The sequence below is a fragment of the Delphinapterus leucas genome, chromosome 20 (assembly GCF_059928025.1).
Source record: "Delphinapterus leucas isolate spDelLeu-1000000601 "Yukka" chromosome 20, BTC_Dleu_Yukka2, whole genome shotgun sequence".
In the NCBI taxonomy this organism is placed as follows: domain Eukaryota; kingdom Metazoa; phylum Chordata; class Mammalia; order Artiodactyla; family Monodontidae; genus Delphinapterus; species Delphinapterus leucas.
Genome location: NC_143148.1, coordinates 47,719,252 through 47,731,925, shown reverse-complemented (window position 1 = coordinate 47,731,925; position 12,674 = coordinate 47,719,252). Strand labels below are relative to the sequence as shown.

The window sequence follows — 12,674 nt, the reverse complement described above, 5'->3', positions numbered from 1 at the left end:
TCCTTGATAGGTCAACCCAACTCAGAGGCCCATGGGCCCACAGGAACAGAAGTGATTCTGGGATTCCCATCAGTGACTCATTCCTGGCCAGGACCCACACCCTTCTCCAGCTGCGGACACTGCCCAGATGTACAGATGGTGAGAGAGCCACTGACATGCATGGCCTTTCTGGGTGGCCTGGGTGGGGTCAGGAATGCCCATAGCCAGAGTCCCCTCGCCACAAGCAAGACTGGAGGGCCCTGGCTGGGCCCTGAACCGGCTGAAGTGGTCAGGGAAAGAGAAGATGACCCTGGACATGGAACGCAACAGGAAGTCAGGACCCTAGGTTCCATTCCTTATCTGGCAATGGATTCTGGGAGGAACCCTTTCCAAACCGGTTTCTCAGCCTGTTAAGAGTCATGTCTGGCTTTTCAAATGATGTCAGACACTCCCCTGAACTCCAGACACATCTATCCCACTCATTTCTGGAAGCCGCCCCTTTGATGACATACCTTAGAGGCACCCAAAATTACCTCAGACTCACCCTGCTCCAAATCAAACTCACGCACTCTCTAAGCCCCCCAAACTGGACTCCCTTCTGTATTCCCAGTATCTGGAAAGGGACATCATCCAGCCAACCCTGAAACCTGGGAGTCATCTATGTCCCTTCCTTCCTTCAACCTCCTGCAGCCAACCTCTTATCAAGTCCACTTGTTTACCACCTAAATCTCTCAGCTTTCTACCTTCCTCCACATCTGCCACCATCACTCTATCCCAGGAACTGTCACCCTCCACCAATAGTAGCCCCTTAACTGCTAAAGCCCCAGATCTACTCAACGGACCCCCCTCTAATTCACTCTCCAGAGAAAGGCCAAAGTTATCTTTCCAAATGCAAGTTCCATCAGATCCCCACTTCCACTCCTCCCAGCAAAACACCCAGCCCTCCCAAAGCTCTGGGGCAAAGGTGGGACTCCCTTAAGACCCCATGGTCCCAGGTCTGGCTGGCTGAGTGGCAGGTTAACCCTGAGACCAAAATGGACCAGGCAGGTCTGGGAGTCATTGCTCAGCCCAGAACCCTGGCCGCACTCTGGAGTACATCCCACTCCCAGGTCAGGCTCAGAACAGCTCAGTCTTGCCAGGACTGACCCTCCCCCAGTACAGACTTCATCTAACCACAGATGGGAACGGGAGCTAGAGGCCAAGCAGGGGAAGCCCAGCTGGGCTGAAGCCAGGGGCTGTGTATATCAGAAAGGAGAGAAGATAGAGCAGGGCCACAATAGCCTGTCAGTATCTGTGGCGCAGGCTGAGAGAAGGCAGCTGTCGGGAGGATAAAACTCAAGAAGTCTATCTCTTCCCTCTTATCAGACTGACCCTTGGCAGCCTCACAGCCTGTGGAGAACAAACAGTCATTAACAACCCATCCCATACTTCCAGCACAATCCTGTACAACCAGCCCAGCCCTGGGAAAACCCAGGCCTTCCCCCCTGCCAGGGTGGTTCTTGGGGCCCATCTCTTGGCCAGACCTCTCCATCCTGCTTCTCCTTCTTGAGCAATGAAATGTTATGCTCTGCTCAAACTGGTCTCCTCGGGGCCAGTGGTCCCTGCCCATTCATTTCAGGTCTTTGCATCATGTTATGTGTGGCCTTTGCCTCACCATCTTCCTTCTCTCCTCTACTAAGAAACTCTACCCAGCCCCCTTCCAGGCATGTTCTCAACTCCTTGCAGACCCGCCAGGAGTCTGTGCTGCCGAACTGGCGTCTCCCATGATCAGCCTGTCATCCAACCTCCCATGCTGGCTTTGGGGAAAAAATCTTGCTAGAGCAGAGTTAGGGTATAAGGAGGTGAGGGGACTGGGAGCAGAAAGAAACAGGAAGCCTATAAACAGTCACCCCAAAGGCTAACCAGTATAGGCCAGTATAGGAAGGGAAGAATGCAATGAGAGACCAGTTGGGTTTTTCTGCCTGAACCCAGGACAGAGGCAGAGCGAGGGTTGGGAGGTGGGGATGAGGACAACGAGAGGCACGGGGACAGCTCCCTTGGCTGCAGGAGCCCAGGTTCTCCAGAGAGATGCCGGAGCAGGCTGGCTGCTGTTCAGTACATCCAAGCGGGTTAGCAGAAAGGTCAAACCGATTCCCATGGACGATTCCTATCTCCTCACTCAGGATATGGCATTCCTCTGTCAGGTCTACCAGACGATTTGAGAGCAAATCCCTGAACAGGTCTTTAAATTCTTTATTTACAGATGAGGACTCTGGGGCCCAGAGAGAGGCAGAGACTTGCCCTGGGTCACACAGCACCAAACCCCTGCAGGTAAGTAAGACAGTGAGAATCCTGTATACACCCGGCCAGACTGGGCCCTGGACTATGAAAATCACCGGGGGCCCCCTGACCAAACAAACTGCTTCCTCTTTGGAAGAGCCAAATAGCCCTGCCCTGAGGCTCTCATTCAGGCCAGGCCCCACCCTGGCCACAGTGGCAGACAACAGAGGGTCTGCTGGCTCCTCTTCCTGTTTTGCACGGGATGAATGGCAGGGTAGGCCCACAGATCCAGGATGGGCAGGAACTGCTGGGATAGTGGGTGGGCAGCATAGGTGGAAGAAGACACCTTGTGAAATATCTCAACCAGGTGTAAAGAGGGGTGAAGTATCTTCTGTGTTAATCCCAGGAAACGCCACTTGAGAGATCTGAGCTCACATTTATCCACTGCTGCTTTAGGGTCCAGCGTGAGTTGCTTTTCAGGCACTGAGGGAATCCCTTCATTCATCAGCTACCACTGTGGCCTTGGGCTGGACCTCCCTGACATAAGCTGCTTACCCTGCTCCCATTGCATAGCACCTTCCTCTCTAAGGAAGTGCCAGCACTGGCTCCCCTACACTGGAAGAGCCTGAACGGGGTTCCCATGCCTCTCCAAACCCCCTTCGGGCTTTCCCATCTCCCTCTACCTGTGGTACCTGGGGTCTCCTCCTGAGCCATGATGGAGGCCCCAGGGATCAGCCAGAAGCTACAGAGGTGTGGGTTCAGGGAAATACAAAGCCCTCTGGGACAGGATGGAACAGAGAGAAGGCCAAACCCTGGAAACTCCCTTGTGGCTGCCTCGGACTCAGATGGTTCCCTAGAAAACCCAAGAGACAGGAACTGGGAGCTCAGGGGCTCTCGCCCCTCCCCTGCCTTCCCGCACAGCCTCAGTCCCGCCGGCTGCTGTCTGTTCCACTTGCTCGGCCAGAGGACTCAGCACCGGGCCAGAGACTTTTGTTTCCTCCTGACTCTGGTTCCAGTTTACCATCAGTATCAAATGAGGTATTTTGTTTTCAACTGAACTTGGGAGAGAATGAGGGTTGCAGAGCACTCCACTGACAGGTCAGGGGAGAGTCCCTTGCAAACCCAAAGGGACCCTCCCCACCAGGAAGGAAGGAGGTGGTAACTATGCATGGTGACAGATGTTAACTAATTTGTAGACATTTCAGTGTATACAAATATGGAATCGTTATGTTGTATACTGGAAACTGACATAAGGTTATATGTCAATTACATTTCAATTAAAAAAAAAAAGGAAGGAGTGGGAGTGAAGCAGGGTGGAGCTGTGGGAGGTGACATGAGTGGGGAGGGGCAATCCCCACTCCCGCCCTCAGTTCCCTCACTTGTACCTCTTCCTACAATCCACCTCTCAACCTCCCCTCTCACTACCCACTCCAGCCCCTCTGAATTCCCTTCAGCCACACTAACAACTTGCTGATTCTTCCTCACCAGAACAGTTCCCTCTAGACCAATTAGCTATTCGCATTTGTTGCCGATTTTCTTCCTCAGAAGGCTTCAGACCTGCTCAAGCTGGGAGGCTGTTGCCTGCCTGCTGTGCTAGGACTTTACAGCGGAAGGGTGGAGAGAAAGGGTGAGGGCTGCTCTCTGGGGTCCCTGGGTCATGCCCCAACACCTCAGGGTCTCCTGCCCTCCCTCGAGCACAGGATGGGCCTCATGCCTCAACTGCACAGAAGCAGGGCTGCTTTCTGTGTCCCTCTGGTATGTTTCCCTCCCTGATCCTAGAGAGGAAGAGAAGGAGAAAAAAGGAAAAAGGATGCTAATGGGCAAAGGTGATAAACTAGCAAGAGATGAGAAACAGAGGCCTACAGGACAGAGAACAATGCCCCTCCAGGGAGGAGATCCCTGCGCTGCCGGCTCCCCTCCCACGTCAGCAGCCGGTGGGGTGATGTCAGTCAACCTCTTTCCCTCTCTGGACTTCCTCATTTGCAGAGTCACATCCCCTTGAAGGAAGAAGCCATTTGAGGATGTTTTTCAACAACTGATAGCAGAGCTGTTTGTTTCATTTTAATGTTATTATTATTCACAAATACAAATGTTATTATTTCACAAATACAAATTTAGCACAGACATCAAAATAAAGAAAAGTTACATTTTTCTCTAGATTTCTCTTGCCCCTGGTTCACCTTACTGTCCATGGTGGAATGCACTGCATTCATAGGTGACAAAATATCACATATATTTGAATGCTAACAGCTCTGAGGGGAACAGTCCTCTTCACCCAGGAAGATGACCTTCTCTCTGAGAATCTGTGGAGATAAGTACTCTTCAGCACTGCCACTCCTGCCCCACCCCAGAGAGGACCCTGTCCCCTCCCTCCCGTTCCTGTAGGAGGAAACTTGCCCAGTTCTCAGCTAGAAAGTTGGGGTGGCCCAAAGCCCAGCCTATGCCCTGGGGCCTTAGGAGAGATCTGCAATGGCAACATGAAAGCGTGATTGACAATATGCTGTATAATGATTTATGAATAAGCACCAAGAAGTGCTCTAGAATGGCTGCTTAAGGAAACACACAGGCGCCCCTGGTGAGCCCGGCCTAACTGGAGGAAAAGCCTGTTGTCCCCAGGCAGGCAAAGTTCAGACCCTCTCCCTGCAAAATGTCATTTGGAGATGTTTGCCCTAATAGTTAGTGAGGACTTGTTAACAACCATTCTGAGCACAGAGGGAGGAAAATCTAAAACCTAAGTCCCCAGAGAGCTGGGCCAGGTCCTTTAGTTGGTAAGGGCTCAGGTATTGGGAACATGTGGTGGGGGAATTTGGGGCATGGGAACTGAGAGTGGGGAAGGGGAAGGAGGAGGAAGAAGGCCACGCAGGTGGAAGTGCGGAGACAGAAGAGATGTAGGCATGTTGAGCGTGGACAACAAAGCCCCAGCTGCTTTCAGGATGTACTGGGCCCCTGAAGCTTTGGGGCCCCACCTCCTCAGGGCTGAGGCCCCAAACCTCAGGCAGCATGGAGTCAGGAGTAACGAGCTCACCAGGGTTCCGTGTGTGCTGTGAGCACCCTGCGTACAGCTCCTCCAAAGCAAAGGCACATCATCTCCTGCAAACTCTTTCTCCTCCTGACTGCCCCACTTCAGCTAAAGGAACCAACCTCATCACCCAAACAATGAAGTGTCAAACCCTAGCCAATCAAGTGTCTGTTCCAGAAAAAATCTACTTTCACAACTCTAGAATCAGTCCCTTCTTTTCCATTTCTACTGCCAAGTTCCAGCCTTCATTACATCTCACCTGGACCCTATCTAGTTTTCCGTTTCCTCCCTCCCTTCTTTTCTTGTCCCCTTATGACCCAGCTATACCCTGCTGCCAGCCTGCCCTCTGCCTGCTCAGAAACCTTTCAGAACCAAGCCCTCCCTTTGCTGTCTGCCGATTCGAGTGCTCGTTGCGCACCTTGCTGGACCGATCTCTTGCAGTGTCCACTGCCACTTCTTCTGGGGACTTCAGCTTTTGGATACAGTCTGGGGGGACTGCCTACCATGCCACCAGCCCTCCCCTGGCCAGGGAAGAAGCATGACCCAGCCTGGGCCAAAGAGACATATCCTCCCTGGGATATGACTCCCAAGCTGTGGTGACAAAATTACAGAGCACAGCTGGAACAGATTTATCCTGGCGACAGTGGTACCCTGAAGAGGCTGGACTTTGGCTCCTGACTTACCCACTCCAAGACCCTGGAGGGGACTTGGGTCCTGAGTCATCCCTCAGATTCTAGGAGTTCCCATAGCCCCCCAATGAAGTCCTTTCCTGCCAAAATCAGGCAAGCTGTTGCTTGTAACCAAACAGGATCTTCTCACTGCTTTTTGAAATACCTCTCCTATGCTCCAACCAAAAGGGAAAACTCCCTATAAGTGCCATGATGGCCTCTCTCTGCACCTGTTGGCCTGCACACTCTCCAGCCTGTAGGCACTGCTGCAACTCTACCTGCCCCTTCAGGGCCCAACCCAAAGGCCTCTTCTGAACCCTCTACGTGGATGACTTCCGCCTCCTTTAAACCCACAAGCCACTGGCTGCCCCTTCTGCCTTCCACTGTGGACACTAGTGTACTTGTCTTATCCCTCTCCCAGCGGACAGTGACTTGGTCATTCTCTCCTCCACAACACCCAGCATAGTTCCAGGCTCAGTAAAATTCACCAGGCTCTGGGGGCAGACAACCCGGACGACAATTACAGGTTTTCCGGGCAAGACAGGCAGTGAGTGACAGAAAGCACCAGGGTGTGCTGTCAGTAAGGCCTGAGTCTGACTTCCGTATCCTCCACTTACCAGCTGTCTGAGCTTGGGCAAGTCTCATAAGTTCTGCAAGGCTCAGTGCTTCATCTATGAAAGAGTGACAATAATGCCGACTCCACAACACTGCTGTGAGGATCTAACAAGCTGACATGTGAGAGCATCTAACCCGGTGACTGGTGAGGAATAAGCACTCAGGGAACAGCAGTCGTTATTCCAGCTATTCATAGCGACTGGTTTAGCAGATGCTCCATCAGAGGGTTGGAATCAGGAGCCCTGGGCCTGCTGTGTGACCCACAGTGCATCTCTCTGTTTCTCAGTAACCCCGCCTGCGTCTACATCTGCCTTATCAACTTCCTAAAGAACAACAGGTGGAAAATGCTTGGCAAAGTAAAAGCACAATGCAAGGGGTTCCTCCTGTTTTTCTAAATTTCACAGATTCCCAGGCATCCTGTCAAGTGTGCAGCATGGCCAGCACCCCAGCCTGCTCGTTCTGAGGGACAGGGCAGATGAGTGCCGGGTTTGGCGTCTGCTTATCCATGTCCACGCAGCCACCTCTTTTCCAAAGCCCTGGGGCCTAAATGTCCTGCTTTTGTGGGGCCTCCTTTCAAATAGCCATAGGGCAGTGTCTGCTATGTAGTTACAGGGGGACTGGGAGCTCAGGCCCCGCAAGTCACCCCTACCATCAACCTAGCCAACACTGGGCAGCATGAGAATGGAAGGAAAAGGCTAATCCAGGGCAGCTGCCAGGACAAGCCTGAGTGGGGAAGCAAGGTAGGAGGAAATTTCTCTTAAGACTTTACATCTGGGGACTTCCCTCGTGGCACAGTGGTTAAGAACCCGCCTGCCAGTGCAAGGGACATGGGTGCAAGCCCTGGTCCGGGAAGATCCCACATGCCGCGGGGCAACTAAGCCCGTGCACCACAACTACTGAGCCTGCGCTCTAGAGCCTGCGAGCCACAACTACTGAAGCCCGTGCACCACAACTACTGAAGCCGGTGCGCCTAGACCCCGTGCTCTGCAACAAGAGAAGCCACCGCAATGAGAAGCCCGCGCACTGCAACGAAGAGTTGCCCCTGCTCGCCTCAACTAGAGAAAGCCCGCATGCAGCAACGAAGACCCAACGCAGCCAAATAAATAAATAAATAAATTTTAAAAAAGGAAAAAAAAAAGACTTTACATCTGCCTGGATTAATCACCCAAGCAACCGTCATGGCCCCAAACCAGTGGTTCTCAAGTGTTATGGCCAAGAAACTGGGCAGAAATCAAATCAAATCCTAGCCCCCACCCAGACTGCCTGAACCAGAAAACTCTGGGAGTGGGGCCCAGCCAGCTGTGCTTTAAACAGCTCTCCAGGGGGATTCTGATGTCTGATCAAGTATGAGAGATCCTGCCCTTTAACTGCAAGACTCTCCACTTTAACTCAAATTACTGAACACCTACTATGCGCCAAGGACCAAGCCGGTGGTGATATTTCATAAATGAGGACACGTCTGAAGAACTTCCGTAGTTTAATGGTGGTCAAAATCAAGTACACAAATACACAAGGCAGGATGGGGTATAGAACAAAGCAACGGAATCAGCTTCCCATCCCTCTCGCCAGACTCCACCCCTCAGATCTTCTCTTGCCATGGCCAGAGGAAAAAGATAACTCCAGTTCTGGGAAACCGGTCCCCCCATGCTTCTACTTCGGACTCCTCATAATTGCAGTTAGTTTTTTGAAGAAGAGTGATCCTCACCCTGAGGCATGTTTCAGGTCCAGAGGTTTGGCTCATGGGGAAATAGCCCATGAGGCCATACCCAGTGGTTCTTAGCAACTTGGAAATTGGCACTACCTAGGGTTTGGGCTCAGAAAGTTCCTAGAGAGCTGTGAGCATGCCACAGCACATCACAACACCGCATTCCCATGCAGGGTCACTCCCTCAGGTCCCTGGCAAGCTCGCACGTGAGCGCAGATGCAGACATAAACACGCACACAGACAGTTGGCCCCCTGGCCTCCCTTCCTCCATTCTCAAGTTACAAGGTTAAAGGCGTCCTATTCACAGCCAAGGGGGAGGGATGAGAGAGGGGTGCTGAAGCAGAGAACCATCTGGTTCAGATCAAGATTGCTCATTCAGGATCTCAGCGGAACTCCCAGAGCCTGCCTTCCTGATGGCTCATAGATTTCCCTCCCTCCCCCAACTCCCCACTGGGAAACTGAAGACTGGGCTAGGAAGGGGTGACCCACAGGCAAATCTGCCGAAGGAAGACAAAATACTGAATTATACACGCAAGTCTGTGCCACCTCTCTGATCCCTGGCTTCCTCTTTCTTTCAAATCCTGAACACCACGACTAAACTTGAGATCACCACCTACAGTCACTGCATCTTCTTCCACAAAGAGCTCAGGGCACCTATCAGGCATCCTTCCCTGAACCGGCAAGCCCCTCCAAAGTTAGCAGCAGAAGCAAGATGAGGCTGAGGGGTGTGGTCTCCCAGACTCCTCTTACACGGCCATCTCCACCAATGTAGGAGGTTCCCTCCATCTCAGGGGGGCGCTGGAGTCCATCAGGCCTAATAAGAGGAAGGGATGACCAACCAGCTTCCAGACAACTATCCCAAAGACGAGATGGGAGTGTGCGTTACTGGCTAGGATTGACTCACCCAGGGACCCCAGAGTGTCCTGAACACCCCTCGGCAGCTTTGGTTGAAAGAGGCTGCCACTCCCTTTCCACCACCAAGCCCCTCTCTCTCCCCTTTCCCCCCAACACCACCTTAGACTCTGTTCTGCAGTGCTTTATAAATGGGAGATGGATGCAGTTGGCAAATAAAAATCAAAAGGCTAACTTGAGTAAACGAGCAATAGGTGGGTGACCCTACAGGCAGAGTAGGCCAGAAGTGAAATACAGGAAGGAGGAGGGGGAAACAGAAGTGGGAGAAAGCCAAAGGAGAGACTAAAGTGAGCTCAGCCCAGAGCTGCAGCAGGGAGCTGGAAAGTTTGGTCACGTCACCTAGGAACGACTAGAGGGAGGAAATGACTCTTCCATGCCAAGACATGGGCTCAGACCAGCCCCACAGGACTGGGGCATGGACTTGGCCAAGTTCCTGGTTTATGCCAAGCCTCAGTTTCTCCAAAGTGGGAAGGAGGTCAAGCAGTTAGGTCTCATCAGAGAGAACTGGGCCACTGTGGGTGGCTTGGGGGCAGTGCCAGGTAGGGGAAAGAGGAGAGAGGTGCTGATGGTGCAGAGGCATCCTTCGGCCAACAGAAGCGGGGCAGGGGTCTCTCTGTAGTGCACAGGCCAGGAGCGCGCGCGGGGGTTGGCGGCGCGAACTAGGCAGTGGACTGAAGTCGGGACTGGGGCACGGAGCGCTTCCCAGGGCTGGGGCTGGGGCTGGAGGCTGCCACCAAGGAGTGGAACAGCCACGCGTGGGAGCGGCTGGAGGTGCAGAAGCAGAAGGCGGGGAAAGGGGATTGAGGCCAATGTAAGCGGACCCCCGCCCCCCACGGGGGAGCCCAGCGCCCCGACCCAGGGGAAGTTGCCGGGGTGGACCGGGCGGGTGTGGGCCGCTGGCAGAGCCAGCTGCCCGCGCAGAGGGGGTTCAGGGCAGAGAGGGGCCCGGGGCGCCCCACATCCCGCCCGCCCTCATCCCGCCCGCGCACCTCACTCAGCGCCGAGCGCCGCGCGGGCCATACTCGCCGCTCCTGCTGCCGCCTCCGCCAGTGCAGAGAAAGCCGCCGCCGCCGCCAGCGTCTGGACCCGTTATCTCCGCGGCTCCCCAGTCCTCCCGCAGCGGGCCAGTCCCGCCCTTGCCCGCCGTGCCCTCCCCAAGCGAGCAGCCGAGCCGCCGCCGCCTCAGCCCGGCCCCTCCCCCCACCCCAGGCCGGCTGGAAGGGAAGGGTGGGGGCAGGGGGGCAACTGCCCCCTCCCCATTCACATCCTCCTGGTCTGTCCCCTCCCACCTCCTCCTTCACGCCCCTGGGCATGCTGGGATATGGAGTCCAGCCTGCGCCAGGCCGCTAGGAGTGTCCGGCATCCAGAACTACTACTCCCAGAAGATAGCGCGTGAGCCTTAGGGCTTCTGGGCTTTGTAGTTTCGCCAAGGCTCAGGGATTCTACCGAGCAAGAGGGGAGAGGGGGATGGGAGATCTCCACTCCCAGAAGGCCGGGCTCGCGATGGTGGAAATAGGATGCGGCGTCTGCGATGCCCCGGACCCGGGTTGAATACCTGGATCTCAAGGGAGATGCAAAGTAGCCGAGGATGCCCCTCAGACACGGCTGTGGTCAGCTGCAGCCGAGCGGGACTAAAGGGGAAGCCTCCGACCTGAGAACCGCGCCCCGGGTACCGTTTCCATTTGCGCTCGCAAAGAGCCTTGACCTGAGGCTAGCTTGGCTTCGTGCCCGGGCTTCGCAAGCTGCAGCTGCGGTCGGGCCGCTGCACACAGGCGGGAGAAGAGAGAACACCAGGAGCCACGTGGGCGTGTGGTTTTCCTGACTTGGGAAAAAGGGGCCGAGTGTCTGTGGGTTTCCTGGAGCGCTCACCCCCTGGGGCACCTTCTCATTCCAGTCTCACTCTCTGGTTGGGGCCCTTATCTCCCAACTGTTTAGGGCAAAGCGCACACATTTTAAATATTTTTCCATGTCTTCTCTTAGCACGTTTTTCCATGTCTTCTCTTAGCTTCCCCCAATTTCCAAACCTACCTCAATCTTTTTTCTTTTTCTTTTTTTTTTTTTTGCCATACGCGGGCCTCTCACTGTTGTGGCCTCTCCCGTTGCGGAGCACAGGCTCCGGACGCACAGGCTCAGTGGCCATGGCTCACGGGCCCAGCCACTCCGCGGCATGTGGGATCTTCCCGGACCGGGTCATGAACCTGTGTCCCCTGCATCGGCAGGCGGACTCTCAACCACTGCGCCACCAGGGAAGCCCTCCTACCTCAATCTTAGTGAAGCTCCAGGTTGCCCTCCAAGTTTCATCCCCTCTGGCAGAGGGGAGGCCTGTAAACCAGTGTTTCTCTCACTGGCGTCTATCAGATTCTCCTGGAGAGTTTGTTCAAACACAGCTGACCCATACCCTCAGTTGCTGTTTCTTTAACTCCAGGGTGGACCTGAGAGTTTGCGTTTCTAAAAAGTTCCCAGGCGATGCTGGTTTGGGGAACCACTTTGAGAACTGCTGCTATTGGCGTTTGTTGGCTAGAGTTCTGGCATTGTCCTTCAAGGATGGGCCGGCTGTGGAATAATATTAGCCTCTGAAGAACCAGGCTATAGAAAGCGGGGTCTCAGGCTAGTTTACCACAGAAATGCTCTTTTTAATTTAAATAAGTAAATCAGTTCATGCAGTAAAAGGAAAATACTACATGGGCCTGAAAGGTGTTCCAGACCTTAGCCCTTAGCATTCTCTCCAAAGCTGGGAAAGTTTTCTGTTTCAAAGAGGGACAGGTGGGGTATACCTGGTGCTACTCCCCAAGCTCTGGGTGCAAGCCAGGGGTTGAAATCTCAAACCTATAGGATAGGGTCAGCTCAGTGGTATCCTTTGCTTCTGGGTGTATGATGAGCTATAACAGGCTGGAGGATTGAGAGGTGGGGAGGTGGATTCCTGACTTGTCAGGTAGCAGAGAGTGACTCTCACACCTACCCAGGTAGACCCTACTTACCACATGATTTTCTGGGAGCTACAAACCTCAGAAGGGGGAACTTGGTGACCTTCACCCTCAGGCACGATCTCAGATTCTTTCAGCTGTGAGATGACAAATGTTCTCTGCTCCACCAAACTCTAGCCAGGCTCCTCTGGGCCCTCTTCTCCAATAGGTCTTAACCTTGGCCTATAAAAACTACACTCTTGGTACTTCCCTGGTGGTCCAGTGGTTAAGACTCCGAGCTTCTACTGCAGGGGGCATGGGTTAAATCCCTGTTGGGGAAATAAGATCCTGCATAAAGCGAGGGGCGGCCAAAAAAAAAAACAAACAAAAAACAACCCACAAACAAAACCTACACTCTCAACACAAATAATTTTATCCACCCTCCTCCGCCCACATTAAAAGACTTAAACCCAATAACATAGTTTCTAACACCTCGAGGCCACATCCCTAGGATGACCCTAACCCCCTTTAAACTGCCTGCCAGAGAAAGCTCCAGAATTTACTGTTTGTTCTAGACAACACCTGTAATAAGCTCCCCACCACCACCCCTTTCT

At 53.7% G+C, this 12,674-nt stretch overlaps 1 protein-coding gene across 5 annotated transcripts in view; it reads right to left on the bottom strand.

The window, feature by feature from the left end:
* ST3GAL2 (ST3 beta-galactoside alpha-2,3-sialyltransferase 2) overlaps positions 1-10,277 on the bottom strand; it is a 65,222-nt gene extending 54,945 nt beyond the window's left edge. For 3 of the 5 annotated variants that reach the window (XR_016390883.1, XR_016390882.1, XM_089902440.1), the window contains exon 1: positions 10,147-10,277. The gene's annotated coding sequence lies outside the window, so the exon portion shown is untranslated. The remainder of the gene's footprint in view (positions 1-10,146) is intronic. The other 2 variants (XR_016390881.1, XM_089902441.1) reach the window with 1 other exon arrangement.
* Between the last annotated feature and the right edge of the window lie 2,397 nt (positions 10,278-12,674).